The sequence below is a fragment of the Nannospalax galili genome, unplaced genomic scaffold, assembly GCF_000622305.1.
Source record: "Nannospalax galili isolate Female #2095 unplaced genomic scaffold, S.galili_v1.0 scaffold903, whole genome shotgun sequence".
Lineage (NCBI taxonomy): Eukaryota > Metazoa > Chordata > Mammalia > Rodentia > Spalacidae > Nannospalax > Nannospalax galili.
The window spans coordinates 1,189,161-1,216,319 of NW_008349989.1; the positions used below are offsets into that span (position 1 = coordinate 1,189,161).

Genomic DNA, 27,159 nt, shown 5'->3' on the forward strand with positions numbered 1-27,159 from the left:
CCAATTGAGTGAAGAAACAAGGGACTATACAAGGGACCAAAATTTTACAAACTCATCTTTTGGCAAGAGATTAATATCTAGACTTTCATAGTACTGGAAGGTGTTATGCAGGCTGCTAGGAGAGAAAAGATGTCAATGATCTTATCTAGTGCTATAACCTGTATACCACAGTACTGAACTGCCAAGCTGGTTGTTACCACTGGTGCATGATGGGATAATTGATTTCTTATTGGTTTTGGGGCCTTTTCCACAGGAAGGATTTCATGTCTGGCATTATAAAACCACCTAAAAGCCCATGACTGGAGAGATCATAGGCCCAATAGGAAAACCTATTGATATTTTAATAAATTATCATGTTGTCAAACTACCTTCTTAATATTTATGTTTATACCCATAGATTTGTGCTGCTTTCAATCTTGGTTGTAGAGGCTTCTTGTTGTGGGTAGAGGTTAATGCAGACTCAAGCCTTGTCTAAGGGCTAAGAATAAGAGTCTGTAAGTCGTCAGCCTCAGATTGGTCATCTATATCAACCTTCTTGCATCCAAGGCTTAGGGAACATGGCAGGTATTGTTTAGGCAAGTGCAGTGTTGAGATTTCATGAGTGTAGTTGCCCATCTAGAAGTAGGTATACTGGTCCTCTGGCTCTTACAGTCCATCCATCCCCTGTTCTGTGATGTCCCCTGAGCCTTAGGTTTAAGGGCAAAGTATTTGTATCAATTGGGGCTGGGCTTCCTACAGTCACTTATTCTCTGCCTTTTAACCAGTTATGGATGTATAACAATCCCTATCTGTTGAAAAAATAAGCTTTTTTGATGAGGGGTGAGAACCACACTTCTTAGTGGGTATGAGGATAAGTATTTAGAATACAGTTAGAAATTATACTGGCTTAGGAAAATGGCAGTAGTAGGTTCTCCTCAGGGTCTATGACCTTTTTCACCATAGATATTTGGCTAAGTTTATAATAACAAGCATGAATTCCCTCCTATTGATTAGGCCTTAAGTTCAATTAGACAGTTATTGGTTACCCCCAAGAAGGAGTGGTACTCTTGCACCATTGGGGCTATCTTGCTGGGCCAGTCATTGTTGTGGTTCATAGGCTTTATGGTTGGGTTGGACCATTGATTGCTATTCTCCCTTGGCAGGTTGCATAGCACCTTCTGAAACTATGTGAGGTAGTTCTCAAGGGAGAAGGCTTCCAGGTCTGCTGCAGCTCAGTTTCTCTCAATCCTGTGTCTTGTGTGTATGGTTCATGAAAAATGGCCAAAAGATATAAATTGACACTTCTCCAAAGAAGAAATTCAAATGACTAACTAGTTTATGTAAAACTTAAAGAAAATTATTTATTTTTGTGTGTGCATTTTGCCAGAGTATATGTAATTGCACCACATGAATGCAGTGAGCATGGAGGCCAGAAGAAGGTGTAAGATCCTTTGGAACTAGAATTATGGATGGCTATTAGCAGCCATGTAGGTGATGGGAGCCAAAGTTGGGACTTTCGTAAGAGTAACCAGTGCTCTTAATCTTGTGTCATCTCTCCAACCTTGAGTTTATTAAAAAAAATTCTTGTCAACATTAGCCATTAGGGAGATACAAGTCAAAACGACAATGGGATATCATCTTACCCTAGTCAAAATGGCTGTTATGAAGAAGACAAAATGTGAGGGATGCAGGAGAGAGGAGGTGGTGAGAAAGGAAACTCTCACTGTTGGTGGGGATGTAAGTCTGTGCACCCACTTTTCTTTCTTCCTTCTTCCCTTCCACCTCTGCTTTCTCTCTGTGATGGTTAACGTTCATTGCTGACTCGACAAGATCTAGAGTCACCTTGGAGACAAACTTTTGGGCATATCTCTGAGGAAATTTTCTAGAGTGAGTTAATTGAGGTGAAATGACCTACCCTGAATATAGGCGGCACCATTCATTCTGTGGGTTGGAATCTCAGCAGGAATTAAAAGGAGAAAGCCAGCTGAGTACCAGTGTCTGCCATTTCTTGCTTCCTGACAGCAGATGTGACGTGAACAGCTGCCTCATGCTCTTGCCAGCATTGCCGCTTCACCATGATGGACTGTCCTCAAATTGTGAGTAAAAGAAACTCTTCATTCTTTTTTAAAATTTATTATTATATGTATTAGCATATTGTTTGCATGTATGCATATAAGTGCACCTGTGTCGTGCGATGCCCACAGAGATCAGAAGAGAGTTAACTCCTTAACTGAAGTTAAGAATGGTTGTTAAGTCACCATATGGGTGCTGGGAATCCAGCCCAGGTCTTCTGCAAGAGCAGCCAGTGCTCTTAACCACTGAGCCATCTCTCCAGTCCCAAAATAAACTCTTCATTCTTCAAATTGCTTTTGTTAGGTGTTTTGTTGCAGAAACAAAGTAACTAATTCTTTCCTCCCTTCCTCCCTCCTCCTTCTCTCCCTCCTCCTTCTCTCCCTCCTCCTTCTCTCCCTCCTCCTCACTTCCTTCCTCAAAACATCCTCACTTCCTTCCTCAAAATATCAGCATATTTTCATTTTATGGAATTGTGTTTAGTTCTTTGCAATGCTTTTCTATCAGATAGCTACAGGGCTTATTCTGTCTTTCTTTTCATTATCTCCCCAAATATCATATTCTTATTGAACATTATCATAGTCAATTCTGTTCAAAATTTCCACGAGCTGCTGTAATGTCTTTGATCTTAAAATTATGACACCTTCTAACATCTGTAGAATCATTATTATTATTGGCTTTATTTATTATGCAAAGTCTATATAGTGGGTTTGTTTTTTATTTATAAAATGAATATATTATTATCAATGAACATGTTTTGACATATTTAGGCATTCTTCAAATATATGTTGAATGGATAAGTGCATGAATGACTGAATTTCACAATTTTGCCAAGGTTCAGTCTTAATCACTCCTGGGATTTTAGTTGGTTCTGTTCTCCAGAAAATACACATGCACAATGAAAGAATTTCTTTGTTCTTGTGGAAAATACAAAGTTGACAAGAGTATAAATCTTTAATTTGCAAACCTTGGACTGCTAAGATACCAAGTCTCATCTTAAGAATAAATGAACAAGGATTTGGCAGAGAGATGAATGCAGCGGCTGCAGGGTGCGTGTACGCTCCATCTCCTATCTCTGCCTTTTGTGTTATTGACATCTATCAAGTAACAAAGTTTGAGAAGAAATACTGCCTTTTTTTTTGCCCCAGAGAGTTGTACTTTTTCTTAACTTTATTTTGGAAATTCTTGTGAGTAATAGAGGATACATAGACTCATGCAACAAAGAAAGCACTGTTATGCACGATTGGCGCGTGATCTGATTTGCTGGGTCGGAATCATCTATACCTTTTCTTTTCCTTTGGAGATGGCAGCAATTTAAGGTTTCTGAAACAAAATGAAGCACTGTGTGTTTCATCCACAGGAGTTTTGCTAATCACACAGTGTCTTGGTTTCTTTTGTGCTTCAATGGGCATTGTTCTGTGCTCACAGCTGAAAGGTTTGTTTTCCACCATGATGTCAGATATTTTCCAAAGAAGAGCTACTGCAACAATTCAGGCATAACTAGGTCAAATTCCTTTAGCAAGCCATTTTTCAGCATGTCATATTCACATTTCTTTTTTTTTTTTTCTCTTCAACAGTTTCAAGTTGTAGATGCAATAAATAAACTTCACAGCATTTGTGATTTAGGTAGGAAGATGTCTCAATGAGCACAATGTTATTTTAAAAATGTTCCTTGATCCCCTCCTGCGATCTGAAGCTGTGTGTGGTCCCCTCCTGTGGGCTGGGACTGTGGTCCCTCATGTTGAGTTGGAGCTGTAATCCCCTCTTTTGAGCTGGAGCTCTGGTCCCATCTGTGAACCTGGAGCTGTGGTCCTCAATCATGTAGAGAAAGCATTTGACAAAATTCAATACTCTTTCATGATTAAAACATTCAACAAGCTATGAAAGGGCATCTATGAGAAATCCAGAGCTGACATCACATTTTCAAGGAGATGCAGTCTACCATGTCTCCTGGCTGGCCCGAAGAGTCTTGCAGAGTGTGTTGTAAGACTTCTTTCTATACAGAAGGGTACTGTATAGATTGAGGATACTGAGCAACTGAGCAATTAAAACCATCCTGTCATTGGTTACTTCCTAGGACTGGCTGGGAGGGACTGGTAGATTCATCATTTGTAACACTGGCCTGGTCCTTAATTTAGGACTGTTTCAGAATTCTGGTGGAAGTTCTGGGTGGGGTAACCCCTGCAAACACACTGATGTGTACTGCTTGCTGAGTGATGAAGCTTTGACAAGGGGTGCAGGCTTTCTACCAGCATTCATGATACAGGAATCACAAGCCAGTCACAGACGGTAAGCTTTTATGTTTCTGAAAATCTGTTTAATCTTATTAAATAGTTATAATTTAAAAGACAGGGATTAAACAATTGTAACACAATCCTTTCTTCAATAGTTTCTCTTCAGTAGGTTTTTTTGGTTATTTTATGTTATTTTTTTCTGCAAAATTAAAATAATTTAAAAAGATTCCTTGAAGGGAAAGCCTTAGAGTACAAGTTAATTTTGTTAAATATACTCTCAGAATTATAATAACGTTATACAACTTATGTTTTTTATTGAAGTAAGTACAATTTCTGTTTGTCTTCAAAACCACTCAAAAATTGTGTGTGGTTGTGCATGTGTGTATATTGCTTTAAAAAGGCTATTTCATTATATGTTGTTGATTTAAGGAGAATTTTTTACTTTGTATTTATAGATAGATGGCAGGGATAGGGTTTTCAAATTACTACCCAAAGTCATACCAATATGAGCCAACTAGAATAGTTAGTTTTAGTAAGAGCTGTTGAAGGGACAAACCCATAACTGAATTCAATATACTCCAAATATTTCAGCTTGCACCTAACTGAAATACAGTGTTTTCACAAGATATCATTTTCTGAAATTAAATTAGACCAAGATGAAATGCATTTCACTTTTATTTTAGGACCATAAAAATTTAAATAACTACAAGATTGAAACCCATAGTGTTTTCATTTTTTTTCCCCCACTGGTGAGGGAGGAAGTGCTTTGCTTTTTGGTGGGAACTTCCTGACAAATAGAGCTAAGCTTAGGAAAATTCTAAGACAGGAGAACCAATAGTTCCAATTTATCTCTGGTTGATTAATGAATTAAGTTAATTCATACAACATGTATTTAGAGTTTTATGCAATTTGCTTTACACTAAAAAATGATTGATACTTTTATTATACATTTTCAATTGTAGGCATACCATATAAATCTCCTATGGATTCTACCATCCGAACCCCTGTAGCCTCTGTTACTTTATCTTTCATGTCTTACATATTTATCATTACTATATTTGAATTGATTTTTATACATGGGGTGATATAAAGGCACTATCTCATTCTGATACCAAATACTCATTTATTGGAGAGACTCTCCTTTTTCCACAACCAATCACTTCTAAAGCTATTCAGTTGGTTCTTAGATTCATAACAATTTTTACTTTCCCTTTCACCCTTATCTTTTAAATATATTTTTAAATTGAATTTTTGTGTATTTTATACACAATATCTTAGTCATCTTTATACCTACTTACCCACTGGCACCTTCCCATAGTGCCCCTCCCTCCACTGGATTTCATGCATTCTGTCATTTATGTTAAGGCCTATAGAGTCAAGCTAGTGTACTCAGATGTCCCTAAGTGCAAGTTCATCCACTGGGGTCTAGTCAGCCTATCTAGAGTCATTCCCTTAAAGAAGATCAGCTCTTCCTCACCTAGGAGTAATCAGGTGCCCAATAGTTCTGTGACTAAGATTGGGGCCTGATGCCCATTTCCACAATTCTATGCTGGGTTTTTGTCTGCTTGAGTTTACATGGGTCTTGTACATGCTGTCACCATTGCTGTAAGTTCATATGAGCAAGGTCCCAGAAGCCTGTAAGACTCTATTTCCATATGGTCATGTGCCTCCTCTCCTGGCTCTTACAATCTTTCCACCCCTTCTTCTGCAATGGTCCCTGAGCCCTGGGTTCATAGATTATTGTCTTGGATATTGTTTATTATCCACACTATGCAAAACAGCATTATCTCAAATATTCTCCATTTATCTAATTTCTTTATATAAGAGAATCATGGTGGTAAATATAATTGCAAAGTACAAATTGTATTTTGGAGTGATTAATCTACATGTATTTAAATTTGATGTTGCTATGCTTTGGTTATTGATTTCCAGTGTAAATTTTTAGAGGGGAAATATTTAAACGGTGCTCATGAAAAAGCAGAAATTTCTTCTTTGGCATAGCTTTGTGAGGGCGTAACATGTACTGCTTTCTTCCTCTATTTTGATATTCTATCATTTTAAAATACAGGGAATCATTAGTAACCCTTAATTGAACCAACATTTATTTTTATCCATCATATCTCATTCCATGCAAGGTGTGGTTCCTGTAACCATGTGAGTTGAGATGAGGTCTGTTTTCTTGGATCTGTTTCATCAAACAATGAAATTTTAATATCTAGAGGAAATTCCCAGTTCTTGAGACTATGTCCCCTAGAATGTCCTGTCCCATTAGCTTTTATAATTATGGATTTATATTTTTCACACAAAGCTGTTTTATAACATTTATTTCTGAAAAGAGCGAAAGTAAGGTTTATAATTTCTAGATATGAATCAGCTAAAAATTAACTAATTCTGGAGTATGTCCTTAATATTGGTTGAAAAGAGTCCATATATGTGATGTATTTCCTAGAGCTACTTTGCATCATCATAAAAGAAATTCAGTGTAGATTCATGAGAATGTAATGACTGCTCAATAGAGCCTAAACATAAGAAAGAAATTCAATACTTGATTTAAAACACATGAATGAAATGTAATTTCAAAAATATAAATCAAAGCTCAGTGTTTCCTGAAGCGTAGGTTTGAGGTGAATCAGGATTTTCTGTAACTTAATCAATAAAATTGAACATGAAAAGGGATAAATTCTGAGACATCTTTGTGGGTTAATCAGCTGTGGATTGACCCACTTCCACATACTGCAGTAATAACTTAGCATGGTAGAGTAATGTGTATATTTAAAAATAGTAATGGGTTTTAGAGTGAACACGCCAGACTGAAATCTCTGCGAGATTTTTGTCATATAAAAAAACCTAGCAACCAAAAAGGAACACATGTAGCTTTCCTTTTTTTCCTTTCTTTCTGCATTTTTCCTTAGAATACTGTTGTGTTCTTAAAGTTTCTTTTCACAATCATCATTTTGGAGAAAAATTTCAAAGAGAAAATTATTTTTCATTCTTTTAAATTTTATATGATTAAATTGAAAATGATTCAACTTATATACTTTACATTCAGTGGGTGAATTGTACTGCATATGGATTACTCAACAGCTTTAAAAATTCACTAAAGAAATAGTGACTTTCAGTTTGTGTGGCATGAAAATATTTTTAACTAGAACATATGTCCTGTAAGATGCAAGCATATTTAGATAAGACATATCTCAGTGAAAATGATTCATGTGACTGTGTACCAAGATCAGCTTTGCTTAGAGAGTTCCTTATTTGACTAGAATTTTATCTAAAAAAAAGGTAGACAATAAAGTCAATTCCACCTAGTTGATTTATTGGAAACTTGTATCTATTGCTATACATTTAAAAGAATATGTACATATTTTTCTACATGTACAAGCACACATAAAAAATATATATGATTATACATTGCATGTGTGTATATAGTACACACACACACACACACACATATCCTAATCATTTATTCTTGAGAACTTTCATATTTCAGATGGGATGTTTTCAATTATTTTTTTTAAATTTGTATATTTTAGTATATTTATTGCATCATGGAAGAAAAGCTGAAGCAATTTTTTTCTCTCTTCCTATGTATTTGTACATCTCTTTACACATATATATTATATACAATTTACTTCACACAGGAAATTAGTGATATTCAAGATTAAAAAAATTTAGTCATGTATTTTTTTCTTGTTTAAAGCCCCAAATAAAGGTATAAAATATGCAGGGCACTGAACATAGGAACTTCCAGGTGTATATTAATGGTGTTCCTAAAATGATCCAATTTGTCTTAAACGTCAGTGTTTCTTCTCCTTGAGTTAAGTTAAGCTTGTGCAATTGGAAAAATGTAAAATCGTTGTCTGCATCCTCTAGAGCTTAGCACGTAAGAGGAGACACAATCACTTGCATCCCGAGGCACATGTAGAAAGGAAGTACTTTCCTCCTGCTCTTCTGGTCCAGGAATATAACTAGAGAATAAAATAGGTTAATAAAGAAAGACTATTGGTCTAAGTGTTTGCCAATGTAAAAATTAGGAAATGTGCAAAGTGGATAATTGGCTGGAAAATTATCCTAAACTACAGTCACTGCGAGGGAGTTAAAGAGCTAAATTGTCGACATTTCTAGGCAATAAACTTAAGTCTATTACTAACTGAGAGAAATGCTGCTTTGTGCTAGGATGGAAATGCAGATGTGCTTAGGCATGCCTGGAGCAGCAACCCGGGTTTAGTTTCAGATGGTGAAATAAGAGCTGCACCATATGATTCTTTCTTTTTGAGTTTTCGCATCATGGCTATACAAAACATTCTGGTATAAATGTGCACATTGACAAAGAAGACAGAACACCAAAATGAGTTCTGTTCTCTAATGATACCTAGCCCATTACTACTTTGCATGAAAAAAATCAGGAAAATATTAGCTTTTTAAAAAGTTATAATATTCTTTTTTAACCTTCATTATATTTTTGAGAACTTCATATATAAATATTGTATTTCCACTTTCCCATCCCTCCCAGTCCGCCTCAACTCCTTCTGTGACCCACTTTCTCAATTTCTTTTCCTCTTCTTTGATTGTTAGTTTTACATATGCATTCATTTAGAAATATGTTTATATATAAGATGCACGGAGTTCATTGTTAGTGTTCGTGTGCACCTGTGTTTAGAGCTGCCTATCTGAAATTAGATTACCTCATAGGGAGCTCATCCCTAGAGAAAACTGATTCTTCCTCAGCATACATTGACTGCCTGTAGCTGTTTTTCTTTAGGTGGGACTCTGTGAAATTTCCTCCATCCACCTTGGCATGCCAACTTTTGTCATTATGCAGCTCTGTCAGATTACCATACTATGGAGATTTCAAGGGTGCAGCCTCCCTATCATGTCTAGAATGCAGTAACTAGCAGCAAGTATTGTATCCTTCATTCTTTAAGTCTAAATAGAAGTACTTCAAAATGAAAAGTATTTCCTGTGCATTGGGATTAGCTTTGATTTCACTCTGTAGTTCAGACTAGCCTGGAATTTACTATGTGACCCAGGCTGGCTTTGAACTCGCTGTGATTCTTCTACCTCAGCCTCTTGAGTGCATGAACTACTAAACGTGGCTTTATTAAGTTAAAGTGGTAAGATCAGAGTTATTTAAAATGCTGGCATTTTTTCCCTCTATGTTATCAGAGCTAAGTATTTTACTACCTCCCCTGGTTCAGTAGAACAACATAATGGCTTTCTAAACAAGCAACGTCTTTCATCATTATCCTAACATCCCTTAAATTTGGCATGGAGACCAGCCTTCTCTCTCTAAAGGTTAAAAAAGTGATTTAACCCAAAGTCAAATGATTTGCAGGCATGTACATACTTAAATCTGTATGAAGGGATCCTGTGGTCTCTGCAGGATCTCTATGTTTTCTTCCGTACTGACTGGAAATCAGCCAACTGCAGTTTTGTAAGGAATGATTTGAGTTTGAGGAGCAAGACTGAGGTGGCCCAAGAAAATGTGTGAAACCAGATCCCTATTGCATTATTTGCATTCACCTAGTAACGTAAATCAACTCTTTCAAGTTAGTTTCAAAACTAACTCTTTCCTCAAAACTATTTCAGAATTTTTTTTTTCAGTCACTTTTTACTTAAGACAGCTTGGGAACATCCAAAATTGAATGTGATATAAATTGACTAATTATGAAAATCCTCTTTGAATTGTAGCTGAAAAAATTCTTATCTGGATTCTTGCCATGTTTTCTCTTGGAGATGCATTTTCTTTTGTCTCCATTACAAAAGTTGTCTGCATGTTTTTGACAAGACTTTCAAATTATGCAGAAGTAGAAATGATGCATGGTGCCTTTGGAAATAAGGATATTGTTACAGTTTGTGTTCTTGTTTTTGATATATTTCTTTTTAGACAGATTAGTAGGCACTTGAAGAATCTGGATCTTCAGGGACTAACAAACGCACAGAAGAAGAGACAGGTATAGAATTCTAGCCTTATATCTTGAGTCATGATTGATGAAAGTCTTGATCAAGTCCTTACTTTAAAGTGATAGAGGCCTCTGCAGCTTTTCACCTGGGAGAAATGCAGGACTATAATAGCAGGAGGAGGGGAGGGAGTGTAGCTGATATCAGTAGAATGGGACTTAATGAGGTGATTCAATGAGGAAGAACACAAGGAAAGGCAAGAAAGAAAGACTATAGATAAGAGCAAAGTTAAGAGAATGCAGAGCATCCATACTTAGAGAAACTGAGGACCTGGAATAAATTAGAATAACATCATTATTTGGATGCTGTTGAATCTGATGCCTCTCTCTCCATTTGCATCTTTATTATTCTTTTGTTTGTTTTGTTTTTAAATATTCCTTTCTGTAATAATTTTCTGTATATATTCAAGATGTTTGAATCAATGTAGAAGGTTCACTTTAAAGAATAGGTAAGTTTTACTAAGATGTGGGAAGTGTTAATATTATATGTCTATAGCAAACTTAGAAATATAATTTTAAATTGATTCCCAGATAGACGATTGTTCTGTTAAGTGATAAAATAGAAAAGTAGATTAAGATAAAAATAAATTATGCTATAGTTCTTTCAAAAGATTTATTTATGGGTATGTAAGTGTGTGTGTGTGCATGTGTGTGTGTGTGTGTGTGTGATGTGTTTGCAGGTATCTTCAGAGGCTAGGAGAGGGTGTCAGATAACCTGGATCTGGAGTTATAGGTTGGTGTATGCCTACCAATGTGGGTGCTAGAAGACAGACTAGGATCCTCTGCAAGAGCAGCAAGCACTCTTAACTACTGATTCATCTCTCTTGCAACTTTTTTAAATATTGGCAAATGATGTTCATTTTTTGTCATGACTAGCATTAACACAGTTGAATGTGAAATATTACAAGATGGGAAAATTTTATCCATTAATAGTAGCAGGAAAACTATACTCTCTTTTTTGTTGCATGGTCAGTTTTCATTTGAAGGATTAATTGAATACATTAAATATTTTAGTTTGAAATCAAAATGGGCATTTTGTTCATTTAGCTTTTCACCCTTGACGTATTCATCATTTTAAATAAGAAAACCTGGAGTAACAAGACTAGAACTGTTATTTTATAATGAGTATTGAATTGACTTTTTCCTTGTATACAAATGGGTTCAGCAATTCAAAAAACTTTCATTTCACTGTTTATTTGACATAGTAAGGTATGCATTAGGGAAAAGCTCACTGAATCCCTTGTTGATTCTCTGCATGTGAAATATCCAGTGTTATCCAAGGGAGGGTACTCAATGTTGCACAGCACTGAAAATTGGTCTAATAAAAGAGAATGCATTAATTTACCATTAACTTGTTAAATCTCATCACAGTATTTTCACTTTTATACACTTTGCAATTCAAATGAAATTTTATGCAGTTCAAAGAGAAATAAGAACTGGGTTTTGCCTTTTGAATATTATCTTCACATGCCAGAATGGCCTTGCAGCTTGTGAGAAACTATTCACTGAGGATAGATACAGAGTTCCAGAGGGCAAGGAAAACACTTTCTAATCAATTTTTATTTATATCTACTGAAAGGTTGGTGCTTTAGTAAGCAAAGAATACAATGTACCTCTGGGAAGCATCTAACAATTTCTGTTGTGCATGCAACAACTGACAAGTCTGAAAAGGAAGTAGACAACTTAAAAATGAGCTATTGGTGCTTAATTGCTCCCTTTCACAATTTCCTTTAGCACATAGCCAAAAATACTCAGAAAATATTCTTTCAAGAAGTCTAAAAATTCCATCAGAAGGTTAGAGCGGTAAGAATTTACATATGAGAGGTAAGGGAACACAATTTTGTTTCTAAATATTCTTTTTCCTAGATGTGGTGTGCATGATGATAATTCCAGCATTTGGGAGACTTAGATAGGAGGATTGCTGTGAGTTCAAGCCTAGCCAGAGCTACAGAGAAAGTTCCAAACTAGTCTACATTATATAGCATAAACACATAATTGTTATGGCATCTGCATTACATACTTTTCTGTGGCTATGCTGAAACACCACTTATGAAAGAGTTTATCTGGCTTCTGGTTTCAGAGGAGTAAGAGTCCATTGTGGCAGGGAGGCATGGTGGTAGGAGGTGATTGGAGCTGAAAGCTGAGAGCTCACTTCTTCAAGCAAGCACAGGAAGGAAAGAGACAAACTTGACAAGGGATGGGGCTCTAAGTTCTCAAAGCCCTCCCCTAGTGACATGTTTCCTCTAGCAAGGCTGCACCACCCAGGGATTCTATGACCTTCCCAAAACAGTGTCAGCAACTGACCAAGTGTTCAAATACTTGGCCTATGGGGGACACCTCATTCAAACCACCACAGACTAATCCATGTGACTAGCATAGAGCTTGGTAGCTTCCTTATCTTCTTCATAGAATATTAAACTTCCCTTAATCATTTCCTTCCAGATAAAACAAATAACTTGAAAGTATCTTCATGCTTATATTGAAGAATAAATGAAAGTATTTCATAACTGAATTTTGTTAAATTTGAAGCCATATGTCCCAAGTGTAGCTGAAGAATAAAAATGGTTTGACTTGAGCCAGGGTTGGTACATGATCATAAAGAAACAGAGTCTTCCAGACCTCTGGGAACTTGCTTTCATGAACTTGTAGCAATGGTGTCAGCATGCACAATACCCATGCAAACTCAATAAGACAAAATCCAGCACAGAAGTGGGGAAATAGGTAAGAAGTCCCAACATTAGCTGAGCAACTATTGTCATCTGATCACTGCTGGGTTGTTTTCTTTAAGGAAGTGATGCTATATAGGCTGACCAGGCCACTCTGGATGAACTCACACTGAGGGACATCTGGGGACACAAACTTGACTCAATACCATAACACATATGACAGAATACATGAAATGTGGGGGTGGGCTATATGGGGGTGCATATATCCAAAACACTCATCATATTGCAGAGATACTTTACATTCATATTTGTTGCTGCTCTTTTCACAATAACTAAGAGATGGAAGCAACCTAAGTGTCCCTCAACTGATGAGTAGATAATGAAAATGTGGTTCATTTACACAATGGATTTCTACTCAGTGGTAAAGAAAGATGAAACCATGAAATTTGCAGGTAAATGGATGGAACTAGAAACTGTTACACTAAGTGAAGTAACACAGACTCAGAAAAATAAATGACATATATTCTCCCTCATATGTGGATCCTAGCACCAAATCCTTTTAAATGAGTATATATCCAGACATAACCGCAGGAACCAGAATAATGAAAAGGAAACAGGGAGGTAAAGAGAAATAAAGAACCTGAGAGAGAACAGTAAGAGACAAGTATTACTAAGGGAGAAATGAATAAAAATGGGGGCATTTAAGTGGGAGGGGGAGGGAGGATTATACAAGGAATCTTGGGGATAAAAAGAAAGAAGGAGCTCAAGAGAGGTGGAACCATAAGAAACTGGTGTTAACAAGGAAGAAATGGGGAAAATGGGGACACTTTAAATGGAGAAACCATGATGGAAGGATTAGACAGTGAGAGACAGAGAGACAGAGAGACAGAGAGAGAGAAGAGATAAATAATGCCCAGTTAAAAAAAAAAACAGAGGGAATCATATTAGTCCAACAACTTAATGAAAAATTACACACGCATTATCTCTACATGAGTCCATGTGTATAGCTAAAGGCTACATAACAAGAAATAGTGCCAGACAGGAGATACCTTCCTTTAAATTGTTGGCCAGGGTGGTCCAAGAGACTCTCAAAATTACTTGACTATTGCCACAGCCCTTGGTGGCCTCCCAGAGCTTGAATGCAAGACCCTAGTGCTGAAGACAGAACATACTTTGGACATAGGATTTGGAACAATAGAGCTGCAATGTACTTGAAACCGCTTCCCCTGAAGGCTACCTCCAGAGAGCACTTCATAGTAGCTCTGGAGAGCACTATGAAGGTGCCAAGGGAAAACGTCAATCTATGGGCTAACCCCCGCTTCAAGACCAAATAACCACATCAATGGCCAGCACAGCATATGGAAGTCGTGCAGTAGTGGCACTTTTATCTTGTGGGCAATCAACAGCTACCTGACTTGACTAAAAGCTCACTCAGTGGGAGGAAACTCAAGTGTGGTACTGTAATCATAACCAAATACACATGGCTGGAGTGGTCATAGATTTAGAGAAAACCCCAAGACTGTCACATCCCTAGACTAATGTGATTTCTTACTATGTGAAAAATATGTATCCTTATATTTACAGACAAATATCCCATCACCACCCACCAAAGAAGCTTATTTTGCACAGTTGGAGACTATTCCCAAGCAGCACAACTGATCACACATGGACATTTTCTATGAATTTCCTAGGCTTAAGTGATACATTGACAATGCAACCTCTACACCTAAGGCTCATGGAACATAGAACAGAGGTAAAGAAGGGGGCACTAATGAATCTCTCAGTTCTTATTAATGAAGTTCCCTCATGCAGCAGAGGGCCAGGAACACAAAAGGTTACAAATGGCCAAAGCATAGCAATCAAGAGTCTGCTGAATGCTGGTCTTTGTACAAGATTCCTTTATTAAACTTATCCCACTCAAGGCTCAGGGACCATCGTGGAAGAGGGGGTGGAAAGATTGTAAGAGCCAAAGAGGATGGGCATGACCATATGTAAACAGAGTCCTACAAGCTCCTGGGAACCTGCTCATTTGATTCTATGGCAGTAGTGTTAGCATACACAAGTCCCATGCAAACTCAGGCAGACAAAAACTCAGCATAGAACTGGGAAAATGAAGAGAAGACCTCAATCTTATCTGAAGAAATATTAGCAACTGATTGCTGCTACATAAAGAAAAGCTGATCTTCCTAAAACAAGGGACTTTAGATATGCTGAGTAGACACCAGTGGCTGGACTTGCACTGGGGAACCATTGGGGACACAGTGGGCCTTAACAGGGATGACAGAGTATATGGGCTCCAGTGCAGAGGCTATGGGAGGGTGCCCGTGAGGAAGGGGGTATAAAGATGATTGAGACGTTCTATATGAAATACACAAAAATTCAATTAAAAAACTTAAAAAATGTTAATGTGACAAAAGACAAAGAAAGATAGTCTCATCAGTGCACCCATCAGATATCCTGTGTGCTGACAGTTTCAGTTATCAATTTGACACACCTAGGAACCCGAATTGAGGAATTTCCTCCATTGGATTGTCTTGTGGCTATGTCTGTGAGGTACTCTCTTGATTATGGAGTAATGTGCAAAGGCCCAACCCTTTGTGGATGGTGCCACTCCTGGGCAAGTGGTACTGGGTTCTATAAGAAATAAGGCTGAGCACAGACCAGAGGAACAAGCCAGTAAGCAGTGTTCCTCCATGGTCTCTGCTTCAGTTCCTACTGACTGATTGTGAACTGTAAACCACATCAACCCTTTCCTCTCTAAAAAAAATTCATTGTATTCTTCCCTAAAACTTATTAGTATTTATATTAATATTCAGTTTAATGGAATATATGAACTTAGCATTGAATATTTGTAGATATTTGAAAAACATAAAATTTTCAATTGTGTCATCAAAATAAATGTCTTATGTATTCTATATATTAGATAACTAATATAAAGGAACAGTTATGTCTGTTTTGTAAAAATTAAATCCCTGAAAAACCTCCTCCCCCCAAAGAAGGGACCTGGATAGGAGGGGGCCTGTGTTCCAAGGCCCTATTCAAGGGCTTATTCCTGTGATGTAATTTTCTCAACTAATCTTTACCTCCTAACTATTCTGCTAACTTTCAATATTTCCAGAGGATTGGCCTTTGGAGGAGATTTAGAATCCATCTGCACTTCCATCTGCAAATAGACAGTTAATTTTTTGCATTATAGTGGTAGTCATCATTGGATGATATCAATACTACATGATCATTTCAATAGAGTAGAAGGAAGAGAATAATCTTGTCACTAGAGTTACCGCTGCTCATGTGAGGTTAGTACTAGTATTTTGTTTTTCCTTTTACTTAAAATGAAAGACTAAGCATTGCTTTAGTCATTCACCAGTTGCATATGTTTTAATAACTATTATTGATCTGATAACATTTATAATGAACATATTTACAATGATATGCTAATCCCCAGTTGTTAGACAAAAGAATAGTTTAAGTAATAGATCTATCTAAAAATTGAATTTCTAATATTCATGATCAAAACAAGGTGCTTTTAAATTTTTTGTATCAAGGGCATAAGCATTTCCACTCAAACTAAAGTGGGAGCCACTACCAAGAATAGTATTCTTTTACCAAAGCATTATCACTACTGTTTTAATGATAACTACATTGCTATTGGAGAAAATTTATTATGAACACTGATGTCTGATCCTGAGGATTAGTTTTCATCCTTCACACTGAAGTTTCAATATCAAGGGCTTATTTCTGCTGTAGGTAAAGCCACAGGTTTGTTTGTTCACAGACCCTCAAGCAACCAGATGTAGAACTGAGACTAACTCACAAATTTCATTCTTTTTTCTAGACTATGGAGGACTCAAATTTAAAGACATGAGTCTTTATCAACTGATTTGTCCATTCATGGATTCAAAATTTGGAGGTATGTGGAGGTGTCAGAACCATGGAAGATGGAGCCTGGCTGAGGGAAGGGCATCAATGAAGGTGTGGCCTGGGAAGATATATCTTGTCCTCAGCCTCTTATGTTGCTCTGTCTGCCTTTTCTGTCATGAGGTGAACTGCTTTAGTGTGTACATGCTGCTCCCATGATGCTGTACCTCCCCACAGGCCCAGAAGCCATGGAACAAAGGACTGTGGACTGAAACTCTAAAACTGTGAGCCAAATGAACCTTTCTTCTAGTTAAGTTGTTCTCTCAGGTGTTTGTCAGAGCGACAAAAGGGTACCATGAATATTCAAGCACAGACAAGTATATCATTCACCACTCATCAAAGAAGCTTCTTTTTGTAAGAAATGGAGGTGATTCCAGAGTTCCACAACTGGTCACACACAGAAAATAAGTGTCTGAAAGATGTCCAGTCCTAAGTGACACATCTACAATGGAACCTGTACACCTAAGGCTCATGGAACATGGCAGAATGGGGTAGAGAGAATACTAATGCATCTCTCAACTCTCACCAGTGATGCCTCCTCATGCACCAGAGTGTGATGCACACAGAAGGCCATAGCTGGCCAAAATGTAGAGAATAAGAGACTTCAGAGTGCATGTCCCTAGATAGGACTCCTATATTAAATCTTACCCACTCAAGGCACAGGCACCATTGTGGAAGAGGGTGTGGAAAAAAATTAAGAGCTAAGGGTGGTGCATAATCATAAGGAAACAGTCTTCCATGCCTCTTGGAACTTGCTTGTATGAACTTGTAGCAATGGTTTCAGCATATACAAGACCCGTATGAACTTGGTCAGATAAAAACCAGCATAGAATTGGGGAAATAGGCAGCAGGCCCCAACATAACCAAGGAACTACTGTCAGCTGATTACTGCTGGGTGAGGGAGAGTTGATCTTTTTTAAAGGAGTGACTTTAGATAGTATGTAGACTGTAGTAGATGAACTTGCATTAAAGGACATCTGGGTACACAAACCTGACTCAGTAGGCCTTAACATATATAACAGAATGCATGAAATTCAGTGGAGTGGCTGAGAGTTTTGATGGGGAAGGGGGTCTAAATATGATTACGATGGATGAAATGCACAAAAATTAATAAAAAATATACACTGAGAAAATACAAAAATTAAAAAAAGAACAAAATAAAATACCACACATTACCTAAAAACCCAAATACTCAACATATAATATTATTTCTGTATCAAATATTCCTATTTGGGAAAGTGTAAAAGAGGAATACTTTTGTCTGTTGTGGTATCTATTTGATTCTGCCTTTGTTTGAAAAGACTTCTTAACTAGAACTATATGTAATACTATTTTAATGTTATTAATTATTACATATGAAGATAACAAACCTCCTTCATTAAGAAAAAGTTACCTGATCTGATTCTTGTTGTTTGACTAACGCTGATGTTATAAGCGATGTTTTACAATTCGTTTAGAAGATGATACCTTTTTAATTGAGTAGTCCATTGTTTTAACTCCTATTTATCCTCATCTTAACGTCTAGGGATATTTTCAGTGAGTATTCTCTTAGCTGTAACTCATTGTTATCATTAATCAGAGAGTATCTCTGTAAGAAGTAAATTGGATTTCTCAGAATGAACTAGAATAATTCAAAGATATAAGAAAGTAAAAAGTGACTGATGTTCTTAGATAAACTCCAGCTTTCCTCTGGAACTCAGGATGCTATGAATGTGGTGACAGTGTGTTCTGGGTCAAGATTTCAGAGCTGTAAATGATGAAACCAGGCTAATGATGCTGCTGCCCAGGAAGCCTAAGCAATTGAATTTGACCATGAGGTGTCTATCCTGCGTTAAAGAACCAAACATTTGATACTGTCTTCTGAACTTCTGCTTCAGAGTTCCTAAGACATATTCATTCTTCTTTAAAATATTATTAGTTATGTACCCAGGCATGAGTGTGCATGCATACACACACACATACACACACACACACACAAAACCTCATACCTATACTATATACACACACATACACTAAGTTTAAAGGAAGCATTTAAAAAATTACTGAAACAGAAGTCAAATGAAAGGTAGTCAAAGGTGAAGGAGTTGAACCAGGGTGAGGGTGCTAAACTTTCAGAAAATGTGATGGTACAAAATTAGCTCACCGATTAGAGAGAGTGTTCAGTGTGGGTAGATTAGCAGTTTCGCAATCTGTTGGAAGAAAAAAAGGCTTACAGGAAGATTGAACATTAAAAATGTGTGTGAAGGTGTCATTACAGAAAATAAGAAATAGAATATTCAGTGAAACACGAGAGATAAAGGTTAATGTATTCATTATTATGTGGCACTCCCAGAAGGCATTGTGAACAGGAAAGTTTGGGGCATTTGCTGGAAAAGTGTGGGATGCTTGTCACTGAATACTTTGGGATTTGAATTTGACAAGAATGGGTGGAGGAAGTCCTGTGTGCTCACATGTTTGGTAACCAGAGGAACAGAGTCAGGAGGCTGTGGGTTGGGTAAGGACCTAGGGAACGTGCCCTTCTGAATAGGGTGACTGCTCTAAAGTACTGTTGGTCACTAACAAGTTTGAAATTCCACTTAGCCTGCAATTGTGATGCCCTGAAGCTGAATCATACTGCTAAATGCTGGTGTCAAATGGCAAATAGCAGGCTGGTGGGAAGTCTGCATAGATATTGATACAAGAATTCTTGACCATTGCTAAATGTTAGCACTCTTCTAAGCATAAGGCTTGCTTTCATATCTTTATTATTAATACATAACAGCAGCTATTAACAGCTCCATTTTTTTGAGATATACAGAATTTAAGTACATTGGCAAGATTTCAGGCCTTGTAAATCATAAAGCCACATGAGAAATCCAGGCTTCTAGTGCCAGAGACAATGCTTTCAGCCACACCAATACCTGCTTGCCTTGCTAGTACATTCTATGCCTAATAACTGACAGCTCGACTTTTGTCTTTTGCAGCTTTAAAAAATGTGGTAAATTTTCATTTGACAAATAATGTATATATTTATGGTATACAAGGTAATGTTTCTGAACATGATCATTCCAAAATGATCAAGCCTGGCTAATAAAAAAATATATTTGTTCACATACTTACTTCTTTGTGGTGAGGACATTTAAGATACACTCTTTTAGCAATTTTGAAACATACATGACTAGTTTTTTATTTTTTAAGTTTTTGATTTTATATATGTGTCCATAATAGAAAGATTTAATTAAAGTAATTAATCATCTCAATAGGGGATGTTTCAGCCTGTGAGAGAGCAGATGATCCCAGAAGTCTAAGTAAGCATGGCCACACTCCCCTCATTTTCCAGAGCAGTCCTCAGGTACTTTAAGATGCAGGTACTGACATCCTCTCTGCCTTCCTGTACCTGTGCTTATATCTTCTGTCTCTGTTATCCTGGATGGTGGTATATCAAATTCATTTGTTTTTTAAATGTTTAATTCCTTCCTTGAATGTTGTAATATTATAAAACACCATTAAATATGCTGGAGATTTGGGTCTGGAGCTATAGCTCAGTGATTAAGAGCACTTGCTACCCTTTCAGAGGATCCAAGTTTGGTTCTCAGCATCCACATCTGGTGGCTTGCAACTGCCTGTAACTCCAGATCCTGATATATGATCCCATTCTCTGGACTCCATAGGAACTGCACTCACATGTACAAACACACACACTCAGATACACACATATACATATAATTAAAATGAAAAATCTTTTAAAAACTAATTTTGTTTCCCTTTACCTCAAGGGGAAGAATACCCAAAGAGAGAAGAATAGTAGGAGAAAGGTGTTACTAGTGGAGAAATATGCAAAAAGGGGGTCATTAAAGGGGAAGGGGGGAAGAAGGGCTATACAAATAACTATGGGAATAAAGGGGAAAAATTCTCCTGATACACAGTAAAAACAAAAAAAAAAAAGCCTTAAGCACAGAAGGAACCCTACAGGCATGGAAGAAAGCCCTACCAGAAGCCATACAGTTATTAAATGAAAATCCCAGCACCAGAGGTGGGTTGCCCTCCTATGAGCTGTTGGCCTGAAGGGCCCTAGAGGTCCCCAAAACAATAAAGGCCATTGCCAATAATCTTGGTTGTATACTGGAAGTGGACAGTAAAACCCTATTGCTGAAGACACTGCATGACGTGAGGAAGGGAGAGGGAGAAATCAAGCTTGGACTAAGCTGGAAACTCCCTCCCACTGAATGGGTGGCTTTCTTAGTGCCAGAAGGTGACATATAGATGGCTAGGGGAAAACTATCCCCTATAATTCTGTTCAATGATGAACCCCGTATGCTGCACTATCATCATGCCAAATAAGATGTTCCAGCTGCTACAATAGTGGTGCGTCTAGTGTGTGTACAACCAGCAAATTTTTGATTGGATATAATGCCCACTCCTAGAGGTGGAACACACATCTTCTACTGTAGACCAGGCCAAACCCCTGTCTTAGGAGAGGATACAGACCCCAGTGGGGAAGCCACTGCAATTGTCTTGTTAGATGGATGTGATGCACTTGCTAAAGTACTGTCCAAGCATTTGTGTTTACACTTGTAGGCTACGCTGTTGTATCAGCCACTGTTCAGATATTCTTGCTTCTTGCTATTTGTGTTTTTATAGTAGTTAGAATCCCACTGAAATGGGACAACAGCCCATGGGAAACAGATGACACAGAGACCTGAACGTTCGGTGCCTTGCTAAAATGGAATGAAGATTATCCTATACCTATCACCCCCTTCAAGGCTCAGGGAATTTTGCAGAAGAGGTTGGCAGAAAGAATGTAAGAGCTGGAGGAAGGGGTGGAGTGTTAACTGGAAGTGTCCTGTGACCACTATTCCTGAAAGCTATAGTCACACATCCTTCCCTTCTTTCCACGCTCCTCAAGGAGTTGATGGGGGAGTCATTTACCCTTCCCATCCAATAAGTCGACCTTAGCTGCATGTGGGGGAGGCACTAAGGATATATAAGCTGAGAATGCCATGAGGCACCTCTCTTGTCATTTTGTGCAGCTGTTGGGAAGTCATAGGATCTATATTTGAGTGTGGACTTCCTAGAGCATGCATTCTTCTGTAAATAAACTCCCACCCTGTGCTCTGTTAGCAAGCCCAATAAACTTGTTAGGATTTTCCAAAAAAGAACAGAGCTAATGGAAACTTTCATTATTCCACCAAATTGACCCCATGTTGGAAAATCCTCTGGTCTTTGATTTCTTATTCCTATTTTTTCCCCTTAAACTTCATTGAATATTTATTTATTTATTTATGTAATCTGCTTCAAGTTATTTCTGGAAAATGTGTTAAAACTGCCTCTCTTTGGAATAATAATAAAAAATAAAAATTTTTATTTATTTATGTGTATGAGTGTTTTGCATTTTTGTATGTAAAGTGCACCCATGTGTACAATGCCCACAGGGACCAGAAGAAAGTGATAGCCACCATGTGGGTACTGGGAATGGAACCAAATCCTCTGCCAGTGCAGCCAGTGCTCTTAACCACTGAGTCACATCTCTAGTACCTAAAGATGAAATCTTTAAAAAATACATTGGGCAAGGCTATGGTAGTACATGCCATTAATCCTAGCACTGGGGAAGGCAGGCAAATCTTTGTGAGATTGAGACCAGCCTGGTCTCCTTAGCAAGGGATATAGGAAAACTCTATTAAAAAAAAAATGTTGATGCCCAGGGAGGAGAGGGAGGAGTTGGAGGGGTAATTGGGGATCTGTATGATGAAAATACATTGTATATATGCATTAAAAATTTGTAGTGTTGGGGCTGGAGACATGGCTCAGCGGTTAAGAACACTGGTTGTTTTTGCAGAAGACCCATGTTCAAATCCCAGCACCCACATAGCAGCTAACAACTGTCCGTAACTCCAGTTCCAGGGGATCCAACAGCCTCTTCTGACCTCCGCGGTCATTGCACAACACGGGTGCACTTACCTACATGCAGGCAATACACACATACACATAAAATAAAAATAATAAATAAACATTTTAAAAGAGTTAAAAAAATTTGCAATGTTTTACCTCAGAAAATTGTCAGCTGGGAAAGCAAAGAAAATGGCTTTGTATTGTTTTTGTAGTTTGATATCTAGTAAAAGAGCTTGCAATATACTTTTCTATTTGAAATAATGTGATTTATTTTTCTCTGTTTGTCCAAATGGCATAAGGACGATGGTTGCCTTCCTTAACTATCCCATTGCTCTGGAATAGCCCATCCTCTGGAGTTTTGTTTTTCAGAGTATATGGTACTCAGTGAGGAATTTCATATTACTTACCCCTAATAATCTTAAGTTCAGTTTTATTTCCTTAGACTACAACTTCCATAAGAACAAGGACTGTATTTCATGCTGTGTCTATAACTCTCATACCACTCAGCCAAAGAAGAACCTTCCTAGATGCTCAGATACATGAGAATGGTCCCGTAAGACAAGAGCAGAGTCAGAAATTCCTGTTGCCTGGTGACATTGTGTCTGTCGTAATGTTGCCCAAAGAATTACCTGCCTGTTTGTTGCAGTCCTGGTATAAGCAAACCTGCATTGCCTATGGCATAAAAATATAGGACCTATACTTATGGACATATTGTACGCAGTCCTTGATAATGGTGATAACATGCTTCCTATTGTTATTTTAGAATGTAGTCCTTCTACTTTACTTTTTAAAATTAAAAAAAAATTTTTTTTTTATTTTTTGGTCTTTTTGAGACAGGGTCTCCCTGTAGCCCCAGCTGTCCTGGAACTTACAATGTAGACCAGGCTGGCCTTGAACTCACAGAGATCTGCCTGCCTCTGCCTCCCGAGTACAGCAGTGGCAGACTCACATCTCCCATTTACTTCATTTCTTGATTGCATCAAGTGCATGTGGATTGACCCAAGCCATGTAAGTACTCTACTGTTTGTGTAACAAGAACGCGTAACAGTGCATTTCTCAGAATGCATCCCTGTTATTAAGCAACACAGGACTACAGCTTTTGAGGCATTATTATTATTATTGTTTTATTGTTTTGAGACAAGTTCTCCCTGTAGCTCCAGTTGTCCTGGCCTGGAGCGCTCTAGACCAGGCTGATCTCAAAGTCATAGCACCTCATAGAGATCTGCCTGCCTCTCTGCCTTCTCAGTGCTGGGATTAAAGTTGTGCACCGCCATGTCCAGCTGCTTATTATTATTATTAATTATTATTATTATTATTGCCAGTTTTCATCTTGGTTCTAAACAGAAGAAACTAGACAACATCTTTCTAACTCCAAAGTTTTATAGATAATAACTCAAAAAGGGTTAACATGGAGTAGCTGCAGCTCTCTGGTGCTGCCTTGTCTCTTAAAGCAGCAGTGATCACTGAAGGCTTCAACTTGGGGGATGGGCCTACAGGCCATGTTGATCCCTAGTGGCCACAGAACTAGCAGTAGATCTCTAACACAGAAAACAATTTGCACAAAGCAGCATCTGACACGGGAATGTAAAGACAGGCGAAAGCAGGATCTATAGTCGGTGCTACAGCAAAACAAAGAGACACAAGGCCTGTACATAAATAGTGTACAGTGCGAAGTGTAAGCACAGAAAGGACGATGGAATATACAGTGGAAAGGAGGGGTGTGTGTGTGTGTGTGTGTGTGTGTGTGTGTGTGACAGAGACAGACAGAGATTATGAATATGAATGAAGGACTGAAGGCCTTCGGGGTTGTTCCTAGTACATTTCCACATCTAATTGACCTTTATAAACTCTCTAAAACAATACCTTCTCTTCTCTGACTTTCTGTATCTTGCAAATGAATGATCTCAAAGGCATTTTCATGGTATGAAGCAGTTGCCCAAGTTTATGTGCAAATTAACCACACTTCAATACTATTCATGGTACTGAACAATCTAAGGGTTCCTGGTGAGCAAACTTCCCAACTTTCTACACTGATTCAATTCCAAAACGCTAACCACCCTGCTTTACTTCACCACCAATGCCTCTTCTTCCAGTTCATCCCTTAAAATGCTAAAGCAATCTTTGAGAAATGCAAATCAGGCAAGAGAATCTAGCCCCAGGATTCACATAAAGTCCCACACCACTTAAGACTATGCATTAGATTAAAATACAGAGTTCTGTGCCACAACAAAGAGATGTGCTAATTTAAAACCAGCAGCAGAAAGTGCTATTTGCAGGAACTCTGAGGCAGACTGCAGGCCTGTGGTGAAGGCCTGTATTGCGAGCACATGGGAGACATACTTCAAGATACTCAAAGCAAACAAAGAGAAAACTTTCTATATAACAGGATAGGAGAGAAAAACTCAAAGGTCAAAAGCAACACTGCAAAACAGAAATTCTGCAGCAATGTTTGCTGAGCTGTCCAACATGGTACCCTGGCATGTGTCTACTGAGCTGGTGCATCGAGGAAACAGATTTTTTAATCAGTTTCATTTTTATCAAGTTAGATAGCAAGGCTTATGTGACCAGTGGCTATGATATTGGGCAGTATAGGTTTGTAGGGTCAATGCAGACAAAACTTGGCAATGCCAAACTGATGTGAACTGTCATTGGCACCTAAGCCACGTGCAACAAGAATAACAGAATCTTACCGCTTATGTCCAAATGTTTCAAAACTTTTGAGCCACAAATTCCAATTTAATGTGAAACAGTGGCAACAAGTTAATAAAATCTGTCTTGACCAAAAAAAAATTTGCAGTGAATAAATAATTTTTTTTTTTTTTGGTCTTTTTGAGAAAGGGCCTCCCTGTAGCCCCAGCTGTTCTGGAACTCACTATGTAGACCAGGCTAACCTTGAACTCACAGAGATCCATCTGCCTCTGTCTCCCAAGTGCTGGGATTAAAGGCATGTGCCACCACATGTGGCAAATAAAATATTTTAAATAAAAATGTTGAAGGGATGGCTGAATTGCAGTGACTGAGGAAACCCATCTGCTTAACCACTGTGGCCCAAGGTGGAGGAAGACAGTCCTGCCCTCCTGCAAGCAACCCCTTGGTAGAGTCCCACAGCTACAGGCTTCTGGGTCAAGGCCCTGTCCTGAGATTTGCAGCTGCCGCCAACCCCCATCACCGGCTTGCACCAAGAGTGAGCTACAGCAACTGAGACAGGAGGCTGATTCAGCTCTGATCCAGATCACAAATGGGCTTCACTCTGAGGAGAATACAGACAAGAACACGCAGGACCCTCTATAGACACCTGGCAAAACTCTATGCCATGCACTGGGGAACAGACTCAAGGCTGTTGGTCAGTGCCTCCCAGTACTGGTAAACTCATCTGGGAATGCTATACCAAAACTAGGTCCACACCATCCCACTGCGCATGTCCTGAATCATGACCTGTGCCTTTAAGCCCTTTTGGTACTGTGGGGGTTTGGACAACATCTGCTACATCTATAGCCTCAAAACCCAAGAGGGCAATGTCAAGGTCAACCAAGCAATGACTGGCCACCCTGAGTATCCTGGGGATACCATCTGTGCCCCATGAGACACAGAGACAGGCCAGAAGACCATGGGTTTTGCTGGACACAGTTGGGGTGTGATATCTTTGTCACTGGCCCCCATGACTGTACCTTTGTGTCAGGTGCCTGTGACACCTCCATCAAGGATTCCATGAGCCCACAAACCTTCATAAATCGAGTCCAGATATCAACACAGTGGCTTCCTTCCCAAACCTTTACACCTTCACCACAGGTTCTGATGACTCCTTGTACTACCTGTCCAACCTACAGATTGATCAGGAGCTGCTCATGTATTCCCATGACAACATTGTTTCCGGCATCAGTTGCCTCCTCCTGCAGTGGCAGGCAGGCTGCTGCTCTCGGGCTATAATGACGACTTCAACTACCTGCAGATGAAGTCTGGGATATTATGAAGGGGGACCTCACAGGTGTTCTCACTGGTCATGACAACCTCATGAGCTGTCATGGGGTCATGGATGATGGAATAGCTGTGGCCACAAGCTCCTGGGACTCCTTTCTCAAGACCTGGTACTAACCGTCCCAAGCTCAGCTGGACCCAGGCAGGAAGCAGCCCTGTCCATAACCACACTTATAGGCCCAGAGCTCTGGGGCTGGGCACATGTGTCAAGCCTTCTTCCTTGGGCCACAGGGCTTGAGTCTTGCTCCCCCACCCAGGTTTATTTCCTCCCTGGAACCCGCACTATGGAGATGAAGACTGGGATGGAATGTGAGGAGAGGTCTGAAGCCTTCATCCTTTCTTGCCTTGGGGTCTGGGTTTCACCCCTCTGGAGGGTCAGATGTAGAAACCCTAGGGACTGGCTTTTTAAAATTGTTTTTATTTTAATTTTTGTTATAATTTCAGTTTTCTATAAAGGAACCAATTCCAACTCTGAAAACAATATGTTGG

The 27,159-nt window shown here is 38.5% G+C and overlaps 1 pseudogene; it reads left to right on the plus strand.

Moving 5' to 3' along the window:
• The first annotated feature begins 1,885 nt into the window (after window positions 1–1,885).
• On the plus strand, window positions 1,886–26,787 carry LOC103745275 (annotated as a pseudogene).
• The last annotated feature ends 372 nt before the right edge of the window (window positions 26,788–27,159 follow it).